This window comes from Triturus cristatus, chromosome 7 (assembly GCF_964204655.1).
Source record: "Triturus cristatus chromosome 7, aTriCri1.1, whole genome shotgun sequence".
Lineage (NCBI taxonomy): Eukaryota > Metazoa > Chordata > Amphibia > Caudata > Salamandridae > Triturus > Triturus cristatus.
The window spans coordinates 728,665,824-728,692,050 of NC_140590.1; the positions used below are offsets into that span (position 1 = coordinate 728,665,824).

Genomic DNA, 26,227 nt, shown 5'->3' on the forward strand with positions numbered 1-26,227 from the left:
TTCCTCCTTCCGTCTTTTCTGCCTCACTCTTTACTCATATTCTCCCCATTCCACAATTGGTGCTCGTCTCTTCCTGTCACTTCGCCATCGCTTAGTACCCACTCGATTGCTCCTACTTTTAGCCTGACTTCTCTCATTCTTCTGCCCATTTCCCTACATATTGCACCTGGCTTATTACTCAGTTCTCACCTGACCTGCCCTCGTGCCTTTTTTTTCTTTAGAAACTTCACTTTGCCCTTCTTCCCTCGTTCTGCGTTTCCACTTTCCTCCCTTCTTGCCGCCTCTCAAGACTGCCGTGGCTTACATTCCTCTACTCTTCCTGCCTATCCTCGTCCATCCTCAGTGTTCATCCCTCATCCCTCATTCCCCTTTCATTCTTTCTTTTCCATATTTTCCTCTTTTCCCCTTTCCTTTTTTCCCTTTCCCCTTCCTCTCCTACCGCCCATGAATTGGCGCTCATTCCCCATTCTCTGCTCCCCTTTATCTTTTGAGCGCCCTCGTTCACTCTCTTTCCATTTCTTCTTTACCCTCATTTCGCCCGTTTCTGCCCCTCGTTCCTATAGCCCCTCTTCTTCGTCTCTTCTTTGTATACCCTCCCACCCCCACTCCTTTTCTCCACATTCTCCTAACTCTTATTTGCTTGTGGAACTCATTCTTCTTCCTCTTCCTCTCATAATGCGATTCCTTCTCTCGATCTTTTCATGTCATTTCTCCTCACTCATTTCCTCGTTCCCCTTCTTCTTTGCTAGTTCGTCTTACCTCCTTCACTCTCATTCTATTCTTCGCTTATCATCCTCTTCCATCCTATTATTTTCCTTTTCTTTCTTTCTACCCGTCCAATCTAGACCACTTTTGTGTGCTTAGTTTTCACCCTCTTCTCGTTTTTTTCTGTACCTCTTCCTCTTTCTCGTTCCCGTAATCACAATGTATCCACCCTCCCTACATATCTTCCACCCTTCCTGTTCCTTCTTATTTTTGTTTTCGCCCTGCCCCCTTTTCTCTCAATCCACATTTCTCGTTTCCTCTCTTCTTTCACGTGCCCCCCTGCACCAACCCATCTTTCTCTGTTGGCCACACCCCTCAACTGCCCTCGTTGTTTGGACTATGTTACCTTTCGTTTCCCCCTTCTTTCCTTCGTAGGTACCTAGCTCGCCCTTCTCTCTCCCCGCACCCACCCGTTCCTCTCTGTGCTGCACAAGATGGCGGCGGTGGCTCTGCACACGTCTGACAGACATTTCTTTACATTTGGCGCCTTAAACTACACACCTGCCGGGTTAGCAGCGCCACCATCCTCCTGGCTACCGCTGCCTCCCCAGCCATCCGAGACACCCCAGAATTCTATCAAGTGTGGGGAGAGGTCGCAACTCGCACACGGAGAATATTGCTCCGGAGGAAGCTGCAGCTGCAAAATGGCTGTTATACCAACTTGCAGATAAACGCAAGATCTGCCCTCGCAGCCCTAAACAACCTCACCGCTGTGCTGGGTGGGAGACGGTGGGTCTCCCACCCTTCACGTCTGAGTGGCAAGAGGCTGGAAACTGGCTATTTTCTAAAAGTCTCTCAATCTGCCGTAAAACATAGAATCCACCCGCACCTCCTTAAACCCCATTCTCTTCCCTCTGCCAATACTTCACATGCTGTGCACATTACAGAACCGGCAGCGGATGCCCTGCGGAACATCAGTGGGCTGCAGAAGGGCCTGTATGCCCTCAAAGACCCCAATCTGCCGACAAATCCAAAATCAAACCCGCAGCCCTTCCCTGCCACCCCTAAAATCGGTGCCCTCACCAACACTCCAATGGTTAGCCCGCATTAGTCAACGGATAGGGATAGTGGGCCGTTTGCTGAATATCTGGGGGCCGCAAGCCGGTTATTAGCCCCCAAATCTCATCATCTGTTGGCAGGTAGGAACCAACGCCGCTTCTCTCTACACACGGGACGTCCCGCCTCGATCCTTCAGGCACAGCTCTCTCTAAACACCGCCCCGAGGGTCCTTAGCTGCTTTCTGTGGGTTGCAAAACGGACATTGACCCCCAAAGTGAGCCGGTCTTCTGACAAATAAAAAACTCACACACCTGCACCACCTGGGCTGAAAACGCACCTTCTGTCCCCAACACTCACACTGGCCATATTTACCCAAAATATTGTGTCACTCCCGCCACTGTCCTCTTGAGAATTTTTGTGACAATGCGGCGAGACATATTTTGGGGGCCCTGTTCGGAGCAATCTTGAACTGTATTGCCTATTTTGCAAATTCAGTGTTGTATCAATATCAAATACATATATGAGTCACTTAAAAGACACAGACAAAGTCGAAAGTAGATATAGATGGTGCTGGTAGAAAAATCGACAAAGATAAGGTCGAGTCAGAGAAATATCACAATACCAGAAGACCCCTTGGAAGATGGGGGGGCTTGGACAATTGGCCTCTTTGCCAAAGCCTTAACATGCCCCTGACGCTCGCACTTCCTAAAATGCCTCGCAGACCTCTGACCCTCAACCCCGGGCAACAGGCTGATCCGCATTGCTGGGCACGATACAGCAGTATCAGACGGCTGTAGTGTGTGGAAATGTGCTCCCTCAAAACAGGTGTCCTTGTGTGGGGTTCAGAGCGAGCTCAGGCCTCTTCTCCCGGGTGCGGGGGGCCAGGACACGCCGGCGCACCCACACCGGCGCATCCAGTACCAAAACAATAATGGACACTCTGCTTGTTACTACCCCCCTCTTCCCTCGAGAATCCTACCCCGTTAGCAGAACACACGGCACCCCGCGCCCCGTGCTACCCTCCAAACGGGCTAGCAATGAAAAGTGTCATTTCAGAGCACAGCCAGCCTCTCCCTGCAAACCTTGCACAGCAGCCCCGCCTGTGAACATCCCTCCTTCCTAACATAAAATGTCCTACGATTCGATCCAGACAATATCTCCGATGTCCCTGGCGACCCCTGCGTCCCTCTGCCCCCTCTGCTCGCTTCCCCCGGGTGAGAGTCCGGAGCGGGGAAGCGTGTGTATAAAACGCCATCAGTGAAGGGCTGCTGCAGATTCCAAAATGGCCGTCTGACAACAAGCTGCTGGACGTGCTTTAAAAACAGAGGGATCGGGGCCCCGGCGGTCACCCTGCGAGCCGCGGCCGCCCCACTTCCTTGTCAGTACGCACCCGGTGACAGCCCCAGGCTCGGGGGGCTCACTGCACCCCATTCCTGCCGACCCACCACAGAGCAGGCGAAATGGCTGCTTCCCTCCCAAACTGCCCGCACGTGCAGGCAGATGACAGTCGGCGCCCTCTCTGCCCCAGTGCCCCCTCTGCCCACATCTCCCGCGTCACGATACCCAGTAACGGGCGCGTATAATGCGACAAGAGAAGCCGGCGATGTCAGCAGCATTCGCTGCAACGGCACGAATCTACCGAGAAACTCGACCAGCAAAGGGCGTGCGGCGTGTCCTAAAGGGCTGTCCGCCTACCAACGCGCACTGTCCCGTTCCCGCTTCGGGGACGTCCGCGTAGAACAATTTACCACCTTTCGTGGTTTCTTCGGGCTCCAAAGGGACTTATTTACCCCAAGATTTGCAAATATCTTCGAAAGTAACTAATTCACCCACCTCCTAAAAACCCCTTCTACCCCTGTGGCCTGTGCCCCTCGCCCCTGACTTCGGGTTCTAGTCCACATTACACAACGGGAAGGGCGCCCTTCGTAGAGCACTTAAGGGTATCAAAGCGGCTATTCACCCCAGCGTACCACAACCTTCTTCTGAAACAGAGGCTCGGCTATCTATCCCCTAGACCACAGACGCCCCTCAGTGCTGTGCCCATACACGAGGGGTATGAATCATAGAACACCTGGTCTGGGCCCCTGGCGTGCCATCCACCGAAGTCAAAACGTCGAGTTGTGCCAACGTTTTCAAAAATGCGTAAAATGCGCAACTATTCATGTCCTGTCCGCAGAAGGTTATTCACAAATGTGCTGCAAACTGTCGTCTCAATCCAGCACATCGTTACACCCTACAGCTCTCTGGGGTACCCGACCCTCGGGCGCTAGTCTGCACCCACACCCGGCTCAAGGACTCTTGGCGAAAGTCAGATCTGCGGGCTCAATATGACGGTGGCAGCTCGCAGAAGTCATTCGAGTGGCCCCTCATGGTCGGTATTCAGTGCCGACAGCACCTGAAGCAAGGGGGGGGGGGGCAGAAGTGCGTGTTAGAAAGTAAGACGTTTGATTTCTACTTCTGCAGATTGCGTCACGTAAATGTGCAGGGGGAAAAACGAAATCGTCCAATACACCTCCTAGACACCCACATCACGCTTCATCCCCGTGAGGCTAAGCAAAGCTCTCCGTCCTGAGATTACAGCGCCGAGTGTGTTTGTATATAAAACACAACAGTGTCTAGCGGCTGCAGCCTGCCGAAAGACACTCTCCCTAAAACTACCCACAGGCGGGTGTCAGGGCACGCTCCCCGCTGCCCACCACATGGGTTTGCGTTGCGGAGTGTAATTTCACACCACAGCGCAACGCAGCAAACCATTGCACAACAGCCTGACTTTGAACGCGCCTGCCCCCCTAAAATAAAGCTCTCTAGTGGCCATCAAAACGGAATCAACCATGAGTTCTTTAGTCCATGTGCCCCCACCCTTCCAGCCAGGCAAAAGCCCAGAGCGAGGAAGCTCGTGTATAAAACGCCAACAGTGAAAGACTGCTGCATTTTCCAAGATGGCCGCCTGCCGCAGAGTGCCCGTTTCCGCTATAAATGCCCGGGGATCTCGACCCTGCACCCCATTCTCGTATCCACAACTTCCTCTTGCCCCTGTGACCCGCCCGATCTAAGCCCCAGACGGGATGGGGGTACCCCATCACACCCCCGCCGTGCAAATCACGGACAAAGCAGTCGTGGGCTGTGAAATGGCTGCTTCCCTCCCACCCCGCCGGCACGTGTAGACGGACCAAACCAAACCTCCTCCTGCCTACACCCCCCAGGTCACACTATGAGACCCAAGTAGGTTCGTGAATCTGTACACGGACTGGGGGAAGGAACACCGAAAGGACGCGGAAAATCCGAATTCGCCCCACACTATCCCATTCTGCCGAAAAATGCGTTCCAAGCTGCCACCCCGACATGTGCCCCAACGGCCCCACAGCTCTGTGAGCTGCGAGGTCCGTATTACCCATATGGGTTATAAAACCCTATGGATATAGCCTTTGGCTGATACCCTCACATGTGCCTGGGCGGGGGGTAAGGGAGGGGGTGACGACTGCGGGGTCTGGCCCCTTGACCTCCACAACAGAGATGGCTATTATAGCAAGTGGAGAGTGTAACATGTGGCCAAACCTCACTCTTGCATCAAAAGGAGAACCATTCCCTAATACGAGACAATTGTTCGTGCCTAAGCCTCCTAATTCTCCGTCGGCACCCGTTGCCACCTCGGAGCAGTACCAGGACTACCCTGCACCCCAACAAGACCGCAAAGCATGTGTGTGTGTGTGTAACACCGACATTGTAGCAAGACAGCGCTACATGTGAACGTGTCCTGTCCCTTGAAACTGTCTGAATCTGCATTTGGTGGAAAACGGAGCCCGATTCTGCTCCTAAATTGTATGCCCCACCTACCTCGGGCCCCCAAGTAAGAAGGTTACTCACTAAGCATCTGCTCCCAGGTGTGCGCCCGATACCCGAAACTATCCGAACTGGCAAAACGACGAAAGCACAGGTAGATTCTGCTCTTTCAAAAAGAACCGTGTATGCACAGACCCCGAATCTGTCCGAATGTGCAAGACGAATAAAAAGAGCACTGTGCTGCTGATTTACAAACAACACCCCTCGCTCATTTGTTGACCCCTCCTGCCCCCAACACACATTTTGTCAACTAATAGTGTGTGTGTGCCCGAACCACTAAACTTTCCGAATGTGCCGGGCGAACAAAGGGAGCCCGATTCTGTTATTTTAAAGGCAGCCTTCCTTCCTATTCTCATGTACCCTCCTGCCCCTAACAAGAGTGCGCATATCTAAACCTGAGATGTTTTTCCGAACCCCGAAACTATCCGAATGTGCAAGACGAACATACGGAGCCCGATTCTACTCTTTTAAAGGCGACCGTCCTCCCTTCTGCCCTGTATCTTCATGCCCCCTTCAAACCTGCAAGATGTTACTTTCGAAGAGTGCCGCATATCTGCATCTGGGGCGTGTGCTCAAACCCAGAAACCACCAGTATCCGCAAGAACAACACACGGAGCCAGACTATACTTTTTTTTTTTAAAGATAACCGCCTCCACTCCTGAACCACCATTTTGCCCTTTAACTCAGCAAGATGTTACTTTTTCCTGTGCCGCATATCTGCCTCCGGCGTGTGTGCTCGAACCCCGAAACTATCCGAATGACGAACGAACGGAGAACAAGTTTGCTCTTTTAAAGAAAACTCCCTTGCTCCTGTGCAGTACCCTCCTGCCGCTTCAACCCAACAAGATCTTACTCCTCACAAATGCCGCATATGTGCATTTGGGATGTGTGCTCTAAGCCCGAAACTACCCGAATGACGACCAAACGGATTCCGAGTCTGCTCTTTTAAAGAAAACTCCCCTTCAATCTATTAAGATGTTAAACTCTACGAGTGCCGCATATCTGGGGGGGGGGGGGGGAGGGGTGGCTCGAACCCCGAAAGCATCCGAATGACGGTAGAACGGAGCCCGAGTTTGCTCTTTTAAAGAAAACTCCCTTCCTCCTGTCCTGTAGCCTCCATCCCCTTCAACCCAACAATATGTTACTGTCTACGAGTGCCGCATAACTGCATCTGGGGTGCGTGCTCTAACGCGAAACCACCCGAATTCCCAAGACGAACTAACGAAGCCCGATTCTACTCTTTATAAGATAACTGTCTTCCTTCCTGTTCTGTACCCTCCTGCTCTCGTTTACCTCAGCAAGATTTTACTCTCTGCGAGTGCCGCATATCTGCATCAGGGGGTTGCGCTCTAACCCCGAAACTATCCAAATGAACAAACAGCCCGATTATGTTCTTTTAAAGAAAACTCCCTCCTCTTGACCAGTACCCTCCTGCCCTTCCAGGCCACCAAGATGTTACTCTGTACGGGTGCCACATAATTGCACCTGGGTGTATATTCGAACCCAGAAAACAACCGACTCCGTAAAACGAATGAACGATGTCCGATACTGCTCTTTTAGAGACAATCGCCCTCCCCTTTCCCTGTATCGTTAAGCCCCCTTCAAACCAGCAAGATATTACGAGTGCCGCATAATTGTATCTGGGATGTGTTCTGGAACTCAGAATCCACCCGAATCCTCAAGACGAACTAACGCAGCCCGATTCCGCTCTTCTAAAGATAACCGCCGCACTTTCCAGTCCATAACGTGTACCAGTAGTAGCAAATAGTGGGCACCGGCACTCATTTTTGGGGACCGGGACTTATATCTTTCCATCAGATTTTGACGTAGAACAAGAGGGAGAAGGTCAAAGAGGAGGAAAGACAGGTAAAGAGATAGCAGAGGAAACAATGACAATGGGAGAAAGCGGGGATGAAAAAACACGCGAGAGACAACTAAAGGGCGAGGGTGGTGGATGAAGGAGGGGCGAGGAAGAAGCGAGACCGGGCTGGGTTAGCATCCAACAATCAGCGACATGGGGGGGGGGCGCCTAAGTATTTATAATCTCACACATTGAGCACTGTCTTGCCACCCTACCCCCGCCTCTTTCCAGGAATGTTATTCTCCAAGAGTGACGCAGATCTCCATTTGGGGGGGGGGGCGGTGGGAGGGGGGGGGGGGTTGCTCAAACTCCAAACTATTGACAAGACGGTAGAACCGGCATTTTGCCCTTTTGAAGATAACCCCCCTTCCTTTTGCCGTCTACCCTTCTGCCCTCGCCCAAGCGAGTTCCCGGGGAGGTGGCAGTTCCTCCCTCGGCATGCCATGCGCCTGCCTTCCGAACGCCGACATTTCTCGAGTCTACAGGGCCTGACCCTAGCTCGCACACTCCCCCTACTACTGTACTGTTGTCACAGATAAGACTCTGAGAGCGAGTTATGTTACACGCCGAGAGTGCAGCATGGCACGGTCTGTGGGTGCGCTTGAACATCCCCCAAACTGCCAGTATGCAAGAAAGGCACATTGGCTCTGCCCCTCCCAACTACCGACCACCCGTCACTGCCCCTTCCGCCCGCCCATCCCTCTTGCACTACCCTTTCTTCAGCCCTCAAGCAAGGATCCCAAAGCAGGAGTATGTCACGCATCAGGGGTACATTATGGCCGCAATACACGAGTGGTCCCGAACCTCCGAAACTGTCCAGATCTGCAGGAATGCAGGAAGGAGAGGGGGGTCTTGACGTTGCCGCATCACATGTATCCGCCCCAATCCGCCCGTATACAGCAATAGGACATGTATGTCGCAAACTAAGGCTGCGCCACGACCGTTATCTGCGAGGGTCCCGAGACACGAAACCATCCGATTGAGCAGGATTCACGAACTTTGCGTCACCCTGACCCACGGTTCCAAGCCCTCGGCCCCGCAGCGGTCTTCCACAAGTGCAAGGGGAGCTGAAACGGGTTGACATGGCACGGCGACCCTGGACAGCAAAGAGTGGAGTTCGCAGGAGACCCGGAGTGGGTGTTCCCTGTCGTTTCAACTGGGGAGTCGGGCATTCGAAAAGGCACACCATGGACAGTTTGAACCTTGTTATAATAATTGGTCAAAGGTAAAGAACATATCCTTTGCAAACAGGAAGAGCGGTCATTGGCAATCTCGTTCCCCCAGAAACACTCCTTAAAATGCTTACAGTTTAATGGTGAATAAAACCCATAGAGAACCGGTCCTCGAGTTTTGTAACGCCCCCTGCAAAGGTAGGACACGAACCTTGGAGTGCGCGAGTATATTCCGCTCTAACCACTCCTAGGGCGTGTTGCTGGGATCAGCGTAAATGATAAACGGGGTGAAACCTGCCCTCACCCTTGGCTGCCTCTTCGCCCCTGCGCCCACCCCTGCCAGACCTCTTCCTGCTGTTACACGTCGGGCTGTTCTTTAACACGCAGCCGGTGCGGCAGCAAAGCTAAACACGGCAGAGCAGACACGGGGAAAATGGCTGCTCCCGCACCGCCATTCCGGAAGAAACACATCGAGTCAACGCCCTGTTCCTGCCCTAACACCACCCACCCGCCTGTCCTGTGCCCACATCACCACCACAGCCGCTATTAGGCAGGTACCCCTCAGCCGAGGACAGTGTAGCACGTCCGCGCCCCGAAAACCCGCTGCTCTACGCCTCTGCCCCCAATGTGCGGAGACACGCCAAATGTCTGCCCTCACCCATCCTGCCCTCCACGGGCAGGGTTCTGTTCGCACGGTGCCACCTGATGCCCACCCAAACCGGCCACTCAAGTCTTAGAGGTCTTCACTTGTGCCCGGCAGTGCGAGCTGGTCACCGGGCAAATCTCCCCAAATCTCTGAAGATGCAAACCCACCCCGTGCCCCATCCCAGTGTAATGACGGTGAGTCATTCCATGCCAGTCCCTAGTACTGCATGAGGCTTCGAATGGCTGCCACACAGGGGCACCACTGAATGCTTCCTGCCCAGCGCTTCTCCCTGGGCGGGGGACAGCGCACCTAGGTGAGAGCCCCGCAGCTAAGAAAGCTTGGGGGTTATTTACAAACCCCTTGCGACGCCGTCACTTTTCCCCATTTTAAAAACGACTCAATGGCTTGTAAATAAGTACCCTCATGCTTAAAAGACACCGACATTGCAGACTGGCTGAGGTCAGTCAAATTGGCGTTTCTCTCAAATTGTCCTTTCCACTGAAGACATCATGGCCATATTATCAAGGAATGACGACAACATTATCGCCGCTTTAGCGGCAGGAAACTGCCGCTTAAGCGGCGATAATGGGCCTGATAATATGCCCTTGTGAATTCCAATAGAAGCCCAGGTTCACACCAGAACCTGGACTTCTATGGGAATTCACAAGGGCATATCATCAAGCCCATTATCGCCGCTTTAGCGGCAGTTTGCTGCCGCTAAAGCGGCGATAATGTTATCGCCTTTCCTCGATAATATGGCCCCACCACAACTCCATTTCCCCAACTCTGTGTATTTCAGAATGGCTGCCTCCACAAAAGTGGCCCGCGTGCAAAGGTGAAGCAGAAGTCGAAATCTCCCAATACGCGCCCCCAAAGAGTAGTAAATAAACTTTTGCACGGGACACATAATAAAGTCTGCAAAATGTGCCCCCCTCAAGCAACACCAAGCATTAAACACGGATCTTCTCCCATCCTTCTTATGAAAGGCCCCCAGCCTGGGATTTCCCAGCACACAAAGCGCACGCGGGCAAACAGCAGATGCCATATTTGCGATTACACCGCAGCGCTGCGAAACCTTTGCAATGCTACTGCAGGATTGCAAAATGCACATTTTTATCCCCAAGAGTACCGCTCCCACCTCTAACACACCAAATCCACACAGACGCGAAAAGAGTTGGCTATTTAGTATCACAGAGCAGTGTTGCGAAATGTTTGCAGAACAACAGCGCGCTCGAAAATGTCTGGTTTAACCCAGATTGTTCCCTGACGGATGTAGCGCCCCAAGTCTTAAACAGAGATTCAGGGTACTTCATGGCTTGTGCCCCATCTTCAGGAAGGACTTCGCTAGACCAAAGCACACTCGTATTTATTGCTCTTACGACTGCTTGTGAAAGACCACTTCAAAAAACGGTCTGCATATCACACCTGCTTCAGCCATGTGTCTCACCACATACTGCCCTCCCATGCCGTTATGCTCCATTCAACTGTAGGGGGCGCTCGGTCACACAGCAAACGAGTTCCAAATGAACTGCATTGCCCCTGTCCTCCTAGCCACAAAGACACACTGCCCTCACGGCTGCTATGTCAAGCGGAAGCGCGCAGGCCCTCCGCAAGACAAGACAGCCACGGATTAGTCCTATCAGGTATCTAAATCCCATTAATGCCTTTAAAGCAGTCAGGCACGGGAAATAACAGGTGAGCTCCCAGGGCCGAGCCCCGGCCGCCTGTATCAGCCCGAGCTCTGGCCCTGGTCTTGCTGTTATCGAGCGTTCACGGACCGTGACTCAGCCCTGTCTGTCCCTGATCTATTTTAAGCATCTTTCCGCAATTCTGTGTATTTTTGAGTCATAGCCCCACCTAACCACGTTGTTTCTGAATTGCCTTCTGCTTTGGGGGTTCGGGCTGTTCCGAGGACGCACAGACGGGGCTGTTCAGAGGACTCACAGAGCGAAGCCAGAGGCTGCGTCATTCCTTGGGGCCCTGTCAGGGGGTGGAAGTCAGTGGTAGCGGCGCTGAAGAATGCGCATACCCAGGTACCCCTCTTTCATTTCCTTATGTTTCCACACTTGTCACCTTTGCCTGAAGAGCGGATTAAATCCCACGCGTGCCCCTCCCCCTCCAGTGACAGGACGGCGGGCTGGGGGAGGGGCGGCCGTGAGGTGGCAGGGCTGCCTCAGCCGCAGCAAATTCCCAGACAGAAATAGCAAAGGACAATCGATTGTACACCCTCCCCAACAAGACACCCCCGCTACAGCTGGAAGCGCGGGCTGGAGCGCGCTCCGAGGCTAACCCGGGCCTGACGCCGCGTGTATCCACGGCCTGACCGTCTGTAAACAAGCAGGGCCTATCCCGGCGCAGGCAGCCCGACCGCGCGCAGGGCCAAAGAGAAACCAGCCGTCTGGGCACTGGGCTGACGCTTCCCCGAGGCCGCCGACTGCTGCACTTTGCTACGTCATCACCATCATAATTATTATTATTATTATCATCGTCATTATTATGATCATCGGCGGCATTATTAATAGTATTATTATTATTATTAATAATAACAATAATAGGAAAATAAAAATAGCAATTAATTATGCTAATATTTATTATTAATATCACTACTAATTCTACCATAACTATTATTATTGCTAGAACTGACATTTCGTAGACAGATGCCACATTACACGCAGTAGTCTATTTTTTTTAAATTTCAAGCTAGTGCAGAACATGACTGCAGACTCACTGCGCGTGTGTGCGCAAAACACACACACACACACTCACACACTCACACACTATATCTCTCTCACACACACTCTCTCTCTCACACATACACTCTCTCTCTCTCTCGCTCTCTCTCTCTCTCAACAATGCGTACAGGTAAGCGCATCAAATCAAAGAGACAGGAAGTGGGTACATTGTTTAGCAGGAACTCTTTCTTCCCTTCCTTGAAGGAAATGTATGAGACTATTTTTTTCTGAGTGCTGCGGTTATGCGGCTCCTGTTTCTTGGCGCTGTGCCAGGTAAGGGATTGCTGATAATGTTTTGTTGCATTTCATGATTTCCAGACTGAACACTTTGTTTCTTGTACCTTCCTCTTCCCCTAGGATGTTCACTTCTCTGCGGGGTCTGTTGCAGATTTTAGGCCTGATGAGACGCGACCTGTCTTTATCGTGGCAGAGATTAGCCTCGCCCTGAGTTCAGGGCTGTTTTAAAGGCCAAAGGCTAGAAGGGGGACGCCTGTGAGTAGAGCTGGCCTTCGTCCTTAGCGTGTACGGTAGATAAGCAGTTGCAATCGAACTTTTTACAGCACTTAGAAATGGTAAACGTGTAGTGTTAAGTATTATATGAAGAAACGCGATCAGCATCAATATTATTAGTAATATAATCTGCTTGATATCAGCGGCCTGTGCGCGGGGCTGGGGATGTGCATGGGCAGTCCCAGAACCAGAGGGCTTTGTGCAGGGCCGACCCTGACCTGAGTCTGTGACTAGAGCTGCCAGTTTTTGTACAGGGTCTATCACAGAGCTGCCAGTCTGTGCACAGGGCCTGTCACAGACATTTCAGCCTCTGCACAGGGGTCTAGGAGGGTCCACAGTGCCCACACGCAGTAAGCTCTGTCAGTTTGCCACTATTTGTCCCCGATCTAGAATTCTCTCTGTTTTCGCTCTAAAGTCACCTAAGACTGGCTTTGCGATTAGTGATTCCTCCACCAGCAACTGTGCTCTACTGAACAAGGAGACACTGGAAGATCGTAAGCACCCACAGTTGGGGGTAGCAACTACCCCCTGATCGGCCAGTGGAAAAGCAAAGTGTTGGAATAGAAATGCTTTTAGTCGAATTTTCTGTGCACTGTACAGTTTAAGTTAGCATTTGTTGCACCATTTTGTATTCAGCCGCCATTTTGAGCCATGATCGAAACTAACTTCTGTCTCATTCTGTATGCCTCAGCAGAAAGCAGATGCAATATTTTTTGTATTTCTCCAAGGTTGAGCTCAGCTGTACTAATGAATAGACTGTTTTGTCATCACATACCTTTCTCACTAGATAGGCCTGCTCCCCCTCTTAGAGCAGTGGGCACAGGCAGAGTAACCTTGACGCTGAGATAGCATGAACCCGGTCCCAGGATTGCAGCTCATCCTTCTGTATCTTCTTTGTTCATTAGCTACCAACTGGAAAATTCCAGTTTGGGCGTGTCTTTAGTGATTTTGAAGATATACTATATGTTTTACCATGTTGGCAGAAGTCATTCCCTCTGCAGCAATCCAAGGAGGGTGGTCAGATCGGACTCCACTCGAGTGTATCTCTAATAAATACGTTTTCTTTGTATTCACTATTGTCTGACCGACTCTTCATTTGTATGGAAGACTGAGAGGTGGTTACGAGTGACCCGGGTGACCCTAAATGGGTCACTTCCTTCAGTTGGCGCGCGAACAGGGACTCAATCGGGTGGCCCATCCTTGCTTGCAGAAGGGCGAGGAGGTCAGGGCTACGTCGGACGAGCGGATCGGGGATCCCTGCATGAGAGAGTCTGGTACTCGCAGCTGCCTCATCTGTGTTACCGGGCGGTGCCTCGCCCAGCAATCATCCCGACAGGGGTCCTGAACGGTAAAACCCTTGGATCTGACCGTTTGGTTTGAAGAGCCGGCAGTGCAGAATAAACTTGTTTGACCTGTGTGCACCAGGTGAGTTTGCTTCGGTACTTTGTGGATATGGCGCCACTTTTTGATTTGTATTTGACACGGTCTGAGGACCGTCTTTGAACAAATGCTTGAATTTGTTTGCGTTCTTTATGAACATGGTACCACTTTGATTCATATTTGATGAGGTCTGAGGACTGACTTTGCTAAAGATATTTGCAAATATCTGTCAGGCACAAGTAGTGAACTTGTTTTCTTTGAAATGCCTTGTTTGAGTAAGTTGTTTTGTTTGGGCTGTCGTTGTTCTTCTACTGATGCTTGATTGGAAGAAAGTCTTGCGTGCTTTTATTGGCATTAATTCCTATTGTCGTCAGTGGATTCCTAACTACTCGTTACTAATAAAACCACTGCTTGCACTAACCACTAAAGATGTGCTTGAACCTTTGCCTTGGACGCCTGAATGTCAGCAGTCTTTTGAGCAATTAAAAGTTGCGCTTTGTTCTGCACCTGTGCTTGGTACGACTGATTATGCGAAGCCGTTCGTGCTGTACGTTCACGAGACGGCCGGTTGTGCGCTTTCTGTCTTAACACAGGCCTTTGGAGGTAAGCAACGGCCTAGTGCTTATTTTTCTGCTCTTCTTGACCCTGTCGCAAGAGCCCTCCCGAGCTGTCTAATAGCAGTCACGGCTGTGGCCGTCTCTATAAGGCAATCGGCTGGGCTCATACTTGATATTGACCTCACAGTCATGGTGCCCCATCCTGTGGGAACTCTTTTGAATAAGACCAAGACACAGCACCTCACCTGTGCACGTCTAACCGGTTATGAGGTAACTGTCTTTGCTCTACATGTTACGATTAAAAGATGTGTAATGTAATGTATGTAATGTAAGGAATACTTGTCTAGCACAGCTACCACCCAACGGGTATCCTGGCGCATGTGCCCCTCTGAACCCAGCCACGTTACTACCTCTCCCTTCTGAGAGTGAGGAAATTGACAGACATGATTGCATTTTTCGGACTGAGGAAGAGACGAAGGACGGGTAGACATGACTGATATTTCCTTATCTGGCCCCCAAGGGGCACTATATGTCGATGGCTCTTGTTTCAAATTACCAGATGGCACCACAACTGCCCCCTACACAATTACAAAAATGTACACGGTAGTTGAAACGTCACGTGTTCCCTATCAGTTGGCCCAAGCTGCAGAGCTTGTTGCCCTTATTCGAGCCTGTGAGTTGAGTGAGGGACTGGCTGTCAATATCTGTATTGACAGTCAGTATGCCTTTGGAGTCGCCCATAATTTTGGACAGCTCTGGGCAGAGAGAGGGTTCCTCACTTTCCATTGGATGAAAATACTGCATGGCCCCCTTATACATAGGCTTTTCTCGGCTTTGACACTCCCTAAGAAATTAACGATAATAAAGTGCAGCACCCACAAGGCAATTACCAACAATGTGGGTAAGGGGAACGCCTTTGCAGATCAGACAGCTAAGGAGACAGCCCGAGCAAAGATGAAAACAATGTTTGTAGCAGGTTCCGCTAGGTGGGTGCCCGAGGTCACTATGTCTGAGGATACACTGGAAAATGTCAAGGAGATACAGAGTGAGGCAACAATCGAGGAATTAGCAGTATGGAAGGAAAGCACAGCACGTTTGGATGAGGAGGGGTGAGGGACGGATAAGTCAGGGAGACAGATGGATGTTACCAGATGCATATGTTCTTCCTGTAGTCACCATGTTGCATGGGCAAGCTCATATCAGTGCTAAAGGTATTTGTAAGCTGCTAGATCCCGTATGGCAAAATGAGAATATCCCAAAGACTGCCGTTCATCATTTGGTCAAATATTGTATGGTGTGCATGATGCACAATCCTGGAAAAGGTACCCCTACGCCACCAGGTAATTTTGCTCCTCCCACTTTCCCTTTTGAGGTCCTCCAGATAGATTATATAGAGATGGATCGAGACAATAATTTGAAATATATGTTAGTGGTTGTTTGTGCATTCAGTAAATGGTTTGAGGCCTATCCCACGAAAGAAAACACAGCCATAGCGACTGCAAAAGTACTCTTGAAGGAGTTCTTTCCTCGATTCGTCTTGCCCCGTTTGATTTGGAGTGATAATGGAAGTCACTTTAATGCTAAAGTAATTCAGTTAGTTTGTGAGGGACCTCATATCAGACAGAAGTTTCATGCCGCGAACCCCCTCCAGTCCACAGGTTTGGTTGAGAAGTACAATGGTACTCTCAAACTGAAATTGGCAAAGATTCAGGAGAGCACAGGGTTGCAGTGGCCAGATGCTTTACCATTAGCCCTTTTGTCCACAAGAACTACAGCGCAATCTAGGACAGGACTGTCACCAGTGGCGGCTGGTAACTTTTGAAAGTGGTGAGTGTAAAATGTCTGTATGAGTGCCCTATGGCGAGCGAGCGAGGCAAACCGTCACGGGAGGCTTACGGGGTTTCTCCAAAGGCCCCCCCCCCTTCCCCCGCTGGATTTTATTTAAATTTTTTCAAGTGGGCTAATGGTGCATTTTCAAGCAAAGTTGAGAAAGTAAGAACGTTTATAAAGCAATTGTGAAAGTGTAGACCTAAAATATTTAAACACAAATAAAAAAGCTCCATATCTCACTGAATTTAAATTGTATAACGGTTAGTGTAGTGTATAGAGAGAAAACCTAAGCAGCAATTGCAAAAGTACCCAAAAGGAAAGACATGAAGCAAAGGGAACTAGTGAAACAGAAGCAGTTTAAACTGACAACATGTGACTGTGGGACTGACTGCAGCATTCGCACCAACCAACATTCTTCCTAGTCCACCTCACTACCATTACCTTAAAAGAACCCTTCAACGAAGATAAAAAACAGCTTTCTGCAACCAGCCGAGTATCTCGAACGCTCAACAACAATAGGCGTTCTAGATGTTGCTCTGTTTGATATCAGCTTGGGCTTCCAGACCTACTGTGACATCATATAACAGGGGGCCGCTTTAAACAGACTGCACCAATCCACATCCTTCAATCCCATACATGTATGTCCCTGTGCGCCATAACTCCGGTAGGGGTAGGAAACCAGCCCTTAGTTGCATTGGTGCGCTCTATAGATAGGAGAATAGAACATTAATAAAATAACTATCAACCGAACAGCAATCACAGATACGTCTTATGTACAGTTTTTTTTACATATGTTTATTAAAGAGCTTGCACATCAAAATCATACAGCACCCCAAATACAGGGGAATCGAGTCATTGAATACAATAGCTTAATACAAGCTGACTTTTTCTTAGAATCCCAGATTAAGCAACCGTTGGGCCCCAACAAACAACCCTCCACCCAGCCCCCCCAAATCCCAGGCATGGTTGATCATAATTCTACATCTTCTGATAGTACATTGTTAATATGGCAAGTCTCTCCGCCTAGCCCAATAGCCCTATCTCACCTAACAACCTAGGATACTCAGTGCCTCACTGCAAGTCCGGTTTCCCAAGAAGATACCCTGTCAGGGGGGCCCAAAAGTCTTTTGGACGTGAGGCCTCAGGCAATTCTTCAGCATATATACCCAACTGATCCTTGCAATAAATCAAATCACAAATCCACCTCTGTACAGTCGGAACAGTTTTTGCTCCCCAACATTGTGCCACGGACCGTTTAGCAAACAAAGTAGAGATAGCTACCAGCTGTCTGTTGCAGGACTTGAGCTTCTGTACCCATCCCAACAGACACACCTCCGGTACACACTCAACATTTTTCAGGACTACAGCTGTAAGTATGCGCACAACCTTCATCCAAAAGTTGTGCACACCCATGCAACTCCAGGTTAGATGCATAAAATCTGCATCCGCCTGACCACAGCGCACATAGCATGCATTGTCGCGCAACCCAAACCGTAACAACTGTATCGGTGTGTAGTAAAGCTGGTGTATATATTTGAAATGGATCATGCGAAGGTTACAGTTCGCCGTCAGACACCCAGTGAGTGTACAGCAAAATTTCCAGGAGTCTAATGAAAAAGCGTCACCCAGTATTATCTTCCATTTATTATAGGAGGGGGAGTCGGTGAGATCAGTTTCTCTCAGGGATCAGGGCCGGACTGGGAACTGAAACCAGCCCTGGCAAATTTGACAGACCAGCCCCCTCGGGCACGTAGCGAGCGAGCCTAGCGAGCGAGCCTGACCACTACTAGGGGGGTTTGGGGGGTTCCCCCCCAAGTTAATTTTGGAAAAAGAAAGACCTTAACAGTGCATTTTACAGCACATTTTTCATTACAAAGCACATGGAGGTGGCCCCCCCATCAGGCCACCTCATAGCTCATAATGCAGTAGGTTTTGCCTTTTCTAAGAATTTTAAATAATGTGCTGCTATGAACTAATTTAAAGGGAGTCAATGTATCGACCTCAGAAGGCTGAATGGCTGAATTGGCTTTGCCAAGATTCCTACCTCAGATATAAGCCATGTGGGCTTTTCTAGCCGAGACACATTGTGGCTTCTCACTTCTCCTTCCTCAATCATTCATTCTCTTACCGCCATCTTTCCCTTTTTCTTCTCTTCCATCATTGTTCCCTCCCTTTCTCATTGGTTTCCTTCACTTGTCAGTTTTCATTCCCTTGCAAACTCCCTTCCTTCTGTCTGTCCTAAGCAGTTTTCTAGCTCTTCTCTCTCTTCCCCTACTCCTGTCATCCCTCCGGACAACCCCTTGCCCTTCACTCTCATGCTTCATTTATCTTTTCCTTCAAGAAGTCTTTCCTCGCATTCTCTCTCCCTCCTTTACTTATCCCTTCCTCCCATCTTCATCTCTTCATCCCTTCCATCTTCTCCTCCCTCCCTGCCATTATTGCTGGTGTCTCCACTGCCCCTTTGCCTTAACATGTCTGCGGCAGTGAGGAGATGATTGCAAGCATCCCACCGCCCCCAATCTTCCCCCGGATCTGATTTTGATTCACTTTCAAAGCCTTTGATATCAGGGCGGACAATCCAAAGCCCTTCGTCTTTACACTGCTGACAATCCACAGCCCCACCACTGCAAACTGCTGACAATCCACAGCCCTTCCTCTGCACACTGCTGACAATCCACAGCGCCACCATTGCACACTGCTGACAATCCACAGCCCTTCCTCTGCACACTGCTGACAATCCACAGCCCCACCATTGCACACTGCTGACAATCCGCAGCGTTTCGTCTGCTCACTGCTGAAAGAGTTCAAATCAATCCCCAACTCTGCACACAGCTGACAGGGTCTAACGCCACCCTGTGCACACAGCTGACATGGTCTACCACCACTAAGAGTCCACAGCTCGGGCTAATGTTGTAGCGGTGAAAAGAAAGGGTTATGTGTGCATAATAATAATTCTCCTCCCTGTCAGTGGTCGAAGTGGGAGAAAGAAAGTAGGGGAACTGTGGGCGGAGAATCTGAGGGCGGGAATAACCCATGGATAGGGTCAGTGGGCAGAGTCAGAGGTGTGCCGGAAATTGTTGGAGGCCAGGAAGCAGGCAGCAAGGGCTTTTAAAACCATATTATACTTGCAAACACGATGCCCCCAACTGAAGTCAGTACCAGCCGCGGTCCATGCAGGTTACAGCGGTGGGGAGGTGGGGGCGTTTAAGGGGGAATTTCGAAGGACGATGCAGAGGGAAAATTAATCATTTATTTAATTTTCCCTCTGCATCGTCCCTCGTAATTCCCCCTTACCCGGCCCCTCTGCCCCAGCGCTGATACCTGAACGGACCGCGGCTGGTCAGCGTCTGGTGCGGTCGCACTGCCCTCGAGCCACCCTGCTCAAGGGTCCTGTGACCTCAGTGACAGAATCACTGTCACTCTATGGTGTGGTGCTTCATAGGCCTGCCTGCAAGACTGGAGGTCAACTTCAGAATGAATTGTAGCGGACAGGCGTTCAAGGTTAACCCACACTTGCCACTGCTAGGGTCCACGTGCTGGTGCTAAGACACCAGGGCTTTTAAGATTTGTGGGCCTTGTAAGGTCTAGCATGGGAATGTGCTTCCTCAGGGGGAGTGGTCTGGTGGACTAGTCATGAAGGCTGACCTGGTTACCCAGTTCCAAACTCAGCAGCTGTGACCATAGTGCCACATCCTCTCTCCCACTGAACACCATACTGCCCCACTGAGAGAAACTTGCACTGCACTGACCCGCTATAAACACCTGGATGTGACTCAATTCAAATTTTATGTCAAGACCGGAGGCTCCTATTATGCTTACTTTTCTTGCTTTATTCCAATAGCAGCAAGATAAAACTACGACTCCCAGAAGGCTTGGTGAAAGAACTACCAGCCAATGGGAAACAAAGAAACAAATACTGACCAATCACAACCAAGGTAATAGTATAAGGTCTATCGTGACTGCGAACAGCCCTCTTTTCTTGCTGCTCGCAGTCAAGATAAGTACCTTTTTCTGTCGTTACCATTAATTGTGACTTAAGTTTATTGAATTGTGCTCTGTGTATTGTATTGCTGAGCTTTACAGCGTATCTTCGCTACTTCTGTTTACCTCGCGCACCTACGCGAGTTTATGCCTTTGACTTTACCGTCCCCCCCACGCGCTCTACATGCTTTCTCTGCCCCACGCGCGCCTCTCTCACCGCTCGCTCTCTCAAACGGTGGCGCAGCGCTCCGGAACTTCTCCTCAGCTCGACGCAGCTGGTATCGGCTCACTCGCTTTGCTTCCTCAGTTCTTCTGGTTTCCTGTTCCCTGGCTTACACGCCCCCAGAGGGAGGGGTTTTCCTCCTTTTCACACGCCCATTAATTTTTCCTCACAATTAACCCTTTCTCTTCGGGTTTGTGCAGCTTTCTCAATATATTTTACCATGCAAGTCTCAAATGAGCCTAATGACAATGAAGGTGATGAGTTTAAAGAGGATTTAAGTTCTTTTATTAATTCCTCAGTGGAAACTGCTGTTGAGGCTTCTATGAAGCGTTTTTCCAAGACTATGGAGAATTCTCTCTTGAGTTTAATGACCAAAGCAATGGCCAAATCTGCGGGGGATAGCAGAAAACTTACAGTGGTACACTCCAAGGTTTCTTCTTTGGCGTCAAAGTGGTTGGTGAGTCTTCCTCACATATGACAGAGGACGTGGTTCCTCCCAGGCCTCCTACTCAGGAGGGGTTAAAAAGTCTAGCTGGCAAGCGTAAGGCCAAGTCCAACAACCCGGAGGTACCACAGAAATTGGTCATTTCTACTATTTACGATACAGATGACGATATGGGTGACGCCACTGACCTTGATGATGTTTTTGACATTGTAAACCCGTCGTCCCCTCCTAAGAAATTAAAATTGGATGCTTTTGCATCGGAGCAGGTGCTTGACCCAGAGGGTACGCCTCTTTTTGACCCTGCTTCTATCAGACACCCTAATTCTACCGAATGGTTCCCTATTGACCACGTGGGAGAGTATATCACCTCCAGACTTCGTCTTCCTTTAGACAAAACTGTAAGAGCTAAATTAAAGTCCGAGTGTCCGAAGCCCTCTCTCCGTTCTCATATAACTTCTACCCCTGCTATTGATCAGCCTCTCCTCACTTTCTTTTCAAAGTTTGGCAAGGACCCACGCAAAGGGGTGGACAAGGCTTGGTCTTCCTGCCAAGACAAACTGCTTGATTTAGTGGGACCGTTGGCCCGCATTTTCGATTTGGCTGAATCAGCTCGCCTGGATGGCTCAGAACTTAATCCAGAAGAGATTTCACTGTGGGTCCAACGCGCTTTTTGTCTCTTGGGCAACACTAATGCGGCCTTAACTCATGAGCGCCGCAAGGGCCTCTTAATCAAGTTAGACCCCAAGCTGGCCAACCTTGCCCCCCTTGATCCCGGTGTCAAGGCCGATGGTCTTCTCTTTGGAGATTCGTTAGTGAGAGACTTAAGTCGGTTCGTCACCACCTTTGCCTCCTTGGATAAGGCGCAGCAGTCCATCAAAAAGGTCTTCCCGTCTCGGGTTTTTGGCAGGGTCGGAAGAGGCAGGAGCCGCTCTACCGGCCGTGGGTTCCAGTCCCAAGGCTCCCGTGGTGCCTTCAACTCCAACCAACAGGATTTCAAGCCCCAATTTTACCCCCAAAGAGGTCGGGGCTACAGAGGCAGGGGCCAACGTGGTTTCCGCCACAACAACAACAACTCTCAACAAGGTGAGTGCAGTTCTTCCTGTTGGGGGTCGTTTAGCTCTTTTCCTTCACAGGTGGCAGACTCTCACTGCAGATCCATGGGTTCTCGACACCGTCCAAGGTTATCGTATCGAGCTTTACGCTCCTCCTTTTCAACACGTTCTTCCTGCCCCTCTAGTGTTCTCAACAGAAATGTCCCTTCTGGTCTCCTCGGAAATACAGGCCCTTCTCTCCAAAAGAGCTATTCTCGTTTCCCCCTTCGATCCCTCAGGTTTCCTCAGCACCCTTTTTCTTGTTCAGAAGAAGAACAAAAAGATGAGACCGGTGATCAATCTCAGATTTTTCAATCAGTTTGTGGTTTATCGCCACTTCAAAATGGAGACAATTCTTCATTTACGAGACACCTTGCGTCAAAACGATTGGATGGTCCGCATCGATCTCCAAGACGCTTATCTTTCTATTCCGATTCACGAATCCCACACGAAATTCCTCCAATTTCAATGGCAAAACGTCACTTATCGTTTTCGATCTCTACCCTTCGGTCTTTCTTCAGCACCCTGGTGCTTCACAAAGGTAATGCGACCCGTTGTGGCTTATCTAAGATCTCTGGGGATCAGACTCATCATTTATCTCGACAACATTCTTCTCATGAACCTAGACAAACTGGCATTATTGCACGATCTCAACACTACCCGCTCTCTTCTATTGGAGTTGGGCTTTCTTCTCAATTTAGAGAAGTCCTCCCTCATCCCGTCTCAGAGTATGGAGTTTCTGGGGTTCCGCATAGACTCTCCCTTGGCTTCTCTGTTTCTTCCACAGTCCAAGATCTCCACGATTCAAACGGAGATTTCCCAGGTTCTGCGCCGTCCACTCATTTCTCTCAGGACCCTTGCGAGAATAGTCGGCCTGCTATCGGCTTCCATTCAGGCTATCTTCCCAGGTCCCCTTCATTATCGCGCTCTTCAACGCCTAAAGATCAGGCATCTTCGACAAGGTCTCGCGTATTCCGATCACATAGAATTAGATCTCGAATCTCACCTGGAACTGCAATGGTGGTTAAACCATTTGGAGGCCTGGAACGGTCGAACCATTTTCGCTTCCGCCCCAGATCTTGTATTAGAATCCGATGCAAGCCTGACGGGTTGGGGCGCCCGTTGTGGACCAATATCGACTGGCGGTACATGGTCAAAAGAGGAGTCCAAATTGCACATCAACTGTTTAGAGATGCTTGCAGGTTCCTTTGCAATCCAGAGTCTGGCAAAAGACAAAGTAAGTTGTACCATCCTTCTTCGCATGGACAATGTTTCTGCGGTTCGCTATATAAACCATCTCGGTGGCACAAAATCGAAGGCTCTAGCAGATCTAGCAAAAAGTCTTTGGGAATTTTGCCTTTCCAACAAACTATCGCTCTCTGCGGAATACCTCCCAGGGGACCTCAACGCTGTGGCCGATTGGCATTCTCGCTTCCTCCGGGATTCCAGCGATTGGAAGCTTCTTCCCTCCGTGTTTCTCTCCCTCTCTCAGTTGTGGGGTCCTTTCTCAATAGACCTCTTTGCTTCCCGACTCAATTCCCAGTTGCCCCATTTCTTCAGCTGGCGTCCGGATCCTTTGGCTCTGGCGACCGACGCCTTCCTCCAAGATTGGTCCCTTCACCTCAATTATGCCTTTCCTCCTTTTCTGTTGATCAACAGAGTCCTATCGCAAGTGCGTCGCCAAATGACGTCTCTGGTGATAGTAGCTCCCTTTTGGCAGTCCCAGATTTGGTTCCCGTCACTCCTGGAATTGGCGGTAGACTTTCCCGTCCTTCTTTCTCCTTTTCCCAATCTTCTCTCGGATCCTCAGGGCAACCCCCATCCTTTGGTGGTCGACCAGTCTCTGACGTTGTCCGCCTGGAAAATCTCCAGCCTTCCTCTTCTGATTTCATCATTTCACAGGAAGCTTCAGTCTTTATTAGTCGGGCATGGGCCCCAGGCACCTCCAAGGCTTACAAGTCCGCCTGGTCTCTTTGGTCAAGCAGGTTTCAGCCTCTTTAAATTTTATGGTTAATTTCTTAGCCTCTGAGGCTAGCTCCGGCAAATCCTATCGTACCATCAACCTATACAGATCTGCCATTTCTCTCAATCATGCCCACATTGATGGAAAACCTGCGGGGGCTCATCCCTTGGTATGCAGATTGCTAAGAGGAATTTGTTTTTCAAAACCGCCTTTGGCTAAGTATTCTAGTTTATGGGATGTAAATTTGGTTTTGCAGTTGTTTTCTGACTGGCCTGACAATTCTGCTCTTTCTTTGAAAATGATTTCAGCTAAACTTACTATGTTATTATGTTTAATTTCCATTAAACGAGTATCTGATGTGAAAGCCTTAGATGTTTCTTCTAGACAGTTTACTCCTACCGGTGTGATGTTTCATATTCACAAACGTACCAAGACCAATTTACATTCTGTGTTCTATCCCTATTTTCCCTCCAATCCCAAGTTGTGTGTAGGTCAATGTTTAAAAGTTTATGAAAGTAAGACCTCTGCTCTCAGGACTTCCTCCAGCTCCCAACTCCTGATTTCTTTTCGTAAACCCTTTCATCCTGTTTCTGCTGCTACTTTGGCCCGTTGGGTTCGTTGGGTCATGTCCCTGGCCGGTATTGACGTCTCCGTTTTCGGAGCTCATTCCGCTAGAGGAGCCATGGCTTCTAAAGCCTTTTGGGCTGGCTCCCGTCTGGAGGATATCCTGAAGGCAGCAGATTGATCTAATGATACAGTGTTCCGTACATTTTATTGCAAACCTGTTATTACTGCTTCTTCTTTGGTGGTTGATATGCTTTAAACAAGCATAATAGGAGCCTCCGGTCTTGACATAAAATGTAGATTTTCCTAATAGATTATGACGGAAAGTCTTAATTTTATTAAAGACACGGAGGCGAGTATTATCCCGCCACAACACTTCTAACTGGTGTTCTCCCTCCCCACAGGAACTCCTGCGCTGCCACCGGCATCATCCTGAGGTCATCATGAATTCTACCAAGATCGTTCATTCTGTGACGTCACCTTCCGTCCTTGGATTTGACCTTCTCTCCGAGTCTCCTCTGGTGGTCTTCGGAAAAGAACTTTTTACGTGGACTTTGACTTTATGCATTTTGTTCTCTGTTTCTCCTTTATTTTTGCATTCTCTGTAATTGCTCGCATAAGAAAAGAGGGCTGTTCGCAGTCACGATAGACCTTATACTATTACCTTGGTTGTGATTGGTCAGTATTTGTTTCTTTGTTTCCCATTGGCTGGTAGTTCTTTCACCAAGCCTTCTGGGAGTCGTAGTTTTATCTTGCTGCTATTGGAATAAAGCAAGAAAAGTAAGCATAATACTCGCCTCCGTGTCTTTAATAAAATTAAGACTTTCCGTCATAATCTATTAGGAAAATCTACATTACGCACTAGACAAGAGCAAGAGGCTACCTAAAACAAAATTGACAACATTCTAGAAAAAGCAAACGCTTATGGGGAATGCAAGATTGAGTAAAGCATGTGAAATGTAAGCAGAAACAACATGGTTACCGTTTTCTTTTTATACTTCTTATTCAGAAATTAGTGAGTGCTTTTGCCTGAAAAGTTAAGGCCATGGCTACAGGGCCCAGAAGGGACCCACTTCAATGCCATTGCCTATATTATCACAAAGCCTAAGCAGTATGTTTAAAAAGACCACATTCATGAACACAGAGCCGCGGTCCACATTTTGTTTACCAATTGACCAATCCAGCAGGTACTTCAGTACCTCCAGGAATAGTGCACTTTCCCACACAGGGAAAACAATGTAGTTCAAAGAGCAAAGAGAAAACAAAAGCACCGCTTCACTGGCAAACACTGTAAAGTGGCGCTAATGTGTTCAGGTGTGAATAGATCCATCTGCCCACCTTGCAACCACTCTGTCTTGCTTTAGTTAGTTAGTTATTTTTCATATTTTTAATGTTTTATTTATCTCCACCCGAGGCTGCACTTAGAAATTGAAAAATGTCAAAAAAGACTACGGGGCAGATTTACAAGCCCCTTGCGTCACTTTTGCACCGTTGTTGCGTCACTTTTCTGATGCAGCGGCAGCGTAAAAGTTGCGGCCCATTTACAACGTGACGCATCTAGGGAGATGCGTCACGTTGTGAAGCCCTGCGCCAAATGAAACCTGCGTCAGATTTAATGTATGCAGGGTGGGCGTTCTGTCGCAGCAAGCCCCGTAAAAGTGACGGAGT

At 49.5% G+C, this 26,227-nt stretch overlaps 1 pseudogene; it reads left to right on the forward strand.

The window, feature by feature from the left end:
- The window catches only part of LOC146810439 (uncharacterized), a 63,708-nt pseudogene extending 38,541 nt beyond the window's left edge, over positions 1 to 25,167 (forward strand).
- The last annotated feature ends 1,060 nt before the right edge of the window (positions 25,168 to 26,227 follow it).